Source organism: Octodon degus, unplaced genomic scaffold, assembly GCF_000260255.1.
Source record: "Octodon degus isolate 3935 unplaced genomic scaffold, OctDeg1.0 scaffold00034, whole genome shotgun sequence".
NCBI classification, from domain to species: Eukaryota; Metazoa; Chordata; class Mammalia; order Rodentia; family Octodontidae; genus Octodon; species Octodon degus.
The window spans coordinates 2,599,487-2,603,534 of record NW_004524610.1 but is presented as its reverse complement, the minus strand read 5'-3'; positions in this window follow the sequence as shown (position 1 = coordinate 2,603,534).

The following is a 4,048-nucleotide window of genomic DNA, read 5'->3' as shown; positions in this document are numbered from 1 at the left end:
TCTTGCTCTTGAGTATGGAAGGAAAATAGTTGAATAGAGCTCTATCCATCATCCTGGCTAAATCAGCACCCGGGAAGCGACGGGCTCCCTTTCCCACCCACCCTCTCCCTGCTGTCTGTGGCAATCTTCGCACAGTTCGCTGCTTATTTTAGCTTTTTGTCTGTTTTGATATTCTCCCAGAATCCCGTGATTCTTTAACACACACGTGATATTGCTTTCCTTACCTAAATTCATGCAGCATTTTCTATGACATATCACTGATTTCTCTGTTAAACTCCTCTTTGTATTTTCCCTACGAATAATTACGATTTCACATCCTTCTGCCTGAATTAATCTCCAGCTAAAAATAGCTGATGGTTTGATACACCTGTCCCTTTCCCTCAACTTCGGAGCCGGGCTTCTGTGAAGGCTACAGGTATGCCTGGCTGGGAATAATGCCTCCTTACTTCCCTGTCCTCCGTGCCCTGCCATTTCCACAGCCAGCAGCAAGCTCGCTCTTCGCAGGCGCTCTGCCGCGACTGCGTGGTATGGCCGTGCGTCGCAGGAGCAGAAGCGAGGCGAGCGGGTCGCACAGACGCGCATCAACGCGGGAGCTGAGCTAAGAAGTGAAGTCAAGCGCACGCTGACAGACAGTAAATCTGGTCTGGCTGGTGGGTTTGACACGATGACAGGCTTTGCTGAGCAAGTAAATAAAGTGACGTTTTCCATAAATCAACCAACTCTGTGTTTTTTAATATTTTATTTCAATTAACTGTGTAGCTCTGAGATTTACAAAATAATATATTCAAAGTGCATGAGAAGCAGATATTTAATCAAAGTTACTATGTTAATTAATAAATCTGTTTGAACATTAATAATAACAGTTATGCAGTACCACTCGGAAAAACTTTTCTGGTAAGCTTCCCAAAAACGTAGAAAGTAAATAACTCTAATGGCAGGAAGCAAACACTATTCTGAGTGAAGATCAAGAGATGGAGGAACAAATTAAAAAACTTGTCAGCTGAGAGTTTATTAAAAGTATTTTAGTGACAATCACTATAAGGATTTTTAGCATATATTTTGGAAGAAGTTGAGCTAATTCAGTGACATTGCTATACAAAATGTCCTTCCAATTCCATCTACTTATTTGGGGTATTAAGTTGTCTCAGTGCTTACATAAATAAAATATAAAAAAGCAAATACATTTGAGGCTGAATCTCACCTCAATTCAATAATAACTAATATTCATCCAGAAATGAGGCTATTCTTTTTGTTAAGGGATTTGTTTCAATATATTTTACTTTTTGTCTTTAAAGTACTTTTACTTTTGAACTTTAAAGTTCAAAACTTATATTTTGCCATTTTGATCAATTGCCATTTTGATTAAGTATTAATGAACACTTTCGTGAAACTCAATCTTGAAAAATAATTTTAATACTTTAATGCATATAGCCAAAATTAAAAAGAATTAAAATTTAATTTACAAAATTATATTTGTGTCAAAGAAATATGATGGTACTTAATAAAAAGATTTCAGAAATATTCAAGTACCTTATATTAGGTCAGAGGTTTACAGAGGAAGAGAAATATAAAGGAAATTGAAGTTCAAAAGAAAACAAAATACGTGAGTTTTATAACTGCTAAATAAGAGTTTGTTTACATATTTTAAGCAATTATTGATGTAGCGGTCTTGAATTACAGAGTTTAGAAACAGAAGAAAAATTAAAACTAAACTACTAAACTGCTCTTCACACTTCTTTGCCTGCACATCCCCGAGCAGTGCTGGGTAATTTTCTAGTTCCTCAGCACTAAGTTGATGTCTAGATTTTTCCATTCTGTTAAAATGATTGCCAAAGATATTTTTTTTTTTGGCACAGTACAACCATTCACATTCAATGTGCATTGCTTAATTGCAATAGCTTATAAACAGAGCCAGTGAGGGTCCCAGCACTGCAGCAGCTGGAGACCACCGTCCCTCCTCATGTGTCAAGGGATGTGTTCCAAGAACTCAGGAGGAAGCACAAAGCCACAGATAGATTTGAACCCACTGACCACTGTTCTGGGTTTTGTACACATGACATCTCTGGTCCAGTTTAACTATTAAACTAGACGCAGTAAGAGATCAGCCCCTGTGATGACAAAATGGAGTGCTTCAGCAGTACAGAACCAGCATATATGGGTGTGCTGTCTCACAGCACCACCCTTCTCGTGATGATGGGAGGAGGGGCAACGACTGTGTGGAAGATAAGGTGAGGTGTGTTGCACTTGAGGTGTCAAGGCCTCTGAGTCTCCTGGGTGAGGGTGTGCTCGCAAGTCCAGAAGCGGAGGCCAGTGAGGTTGATGGTTTGTGAGGACCCTCTCCTCATCAATGGACTAAGCCCCTAGTGAGCTCGGAGCCAAAAGGGCTACTGTGCGGGGCACACCTGGAGGAAGTGGGCCTGAATGGCAAGGCTGTCCTCCACCTCTTCCCTCCCTTTCCATCCTCACTTTCTCTGCATCTAGCTGTGCTCCTCCATGCCCTTCCATCATGATGTTCTGCCTTGAGGAGCCAACCTCGAACTGCAGCCTGGGATGTATGATAACAGCCTGGCCCCATGTCACTCCAGAACCATGACATTGCTGGCTGGCTGCAGGGACTGAAAGTGCAGAAAGCGAAACCAAGGGTAAGGGTAAGGGAGGACTGCTGGTATTCTATTAGCAATATTGGGGGGAAGGAGGGAAAGAAAGAGGGGATGGAGGGAGGGGGGAGGAGGAGACGACAGAGAAAGAGGCAGGGAGGGAGAGAGAGGAGAGAGGGAAAAGGAGAGAGAGAGGAGGGAGAGGGAGGGAGAGAGAGGGAAGGAGAGGGAGGGAGGGACAGACACAGAGAGAGACAGAGGGAGAGACAGAGGGAGGAAGGGAGAAGAAAGGAGAGAGAGGGAGGGAAGATGGAGGGGGAGGAAGTGAGAGGGAGGAGGAAGTGAGAGGGAGGAGAGAGGAAGAGAGAGAGAACAGAGGGAGGGAGAGAGGGAGAGATAGAAAAGAAAAAGAATTTTGAAATATTTCCAGCTTCTTCAGGAGTATCATAGTGGTCAGTTTATTTAATTTTTTATTTAAATTTTTTGTACAGATCAGCTTTCTATTTAACACATATCCAGTATTGATAAGGTGATACTATATACCATGCTGACTTTTATTTTTTTGGAGGAATTTTTATTTAATTTAATTTTATTTTATTTTATTTTTCATTAATTTTATTGAGAAACAAATAGCAATGAGACAGTTTCAAAACAAGTTAATACAACAGTTACAACAATTAATATATTGCGTATTGTCGTCTTTGTCATAGTACAAGATGCAGACATGATATCCTTCCAAATACTATTAGTACAAATCTTTCTTCTCATTGAATTGAGAGAAAGTAATTGTATATCTATCCTATTTCATATATACAGATACAAAATGGTCCTTCATTTATATCCCCCTTTTTTGTTTAGTTTTGTCAGAGATGGGTATTTCATTGCCATTTAAATATTGTAAGTACATGAATTCAGCAAAATAATCCAATATAGTCCAGTAGTCCATAATAGTGTGTTATTCGTAGGACTGGCAATGTCAGAAGTTGTTGACTTGAGCCTTTTACAGCTCAGCATATTAATATGGCTTTACTTTATATACCTCGTTTTTATACTTTTCTGCTGGATGGTTAAGACCAAGATAAAGCAAGACCTATATAACAAGAAATGTAGCTTTTGTATCTGATAAGGTCAGTCAGATCCCCTCAGGATTTACCCTGAAACCCTGTACCACAGTTTGTAGATCCTTCATCAGTGTCAGCCATGTGGATGAGTCATGGCCATTGCTTGACCAGTTTGCTCTCTGTGAAATCCTGAGAGAATGTTTTCTCTCCTTGTTACCTTATGGTTGAAGTGGTGTTACTGTGTGATGGTTTATCTGCTTTGAATTACAGTGGTTGGTGACCTACCTAGGCTTGGATCCTGGGAAAACCGATCCTCCTCCTCCTCCTCCTCCTCCTCCTTCTTCTCCTTCTTCTCCTCCTTCTCCTCCTCCTCCTCCTCCTCCTCCTCCT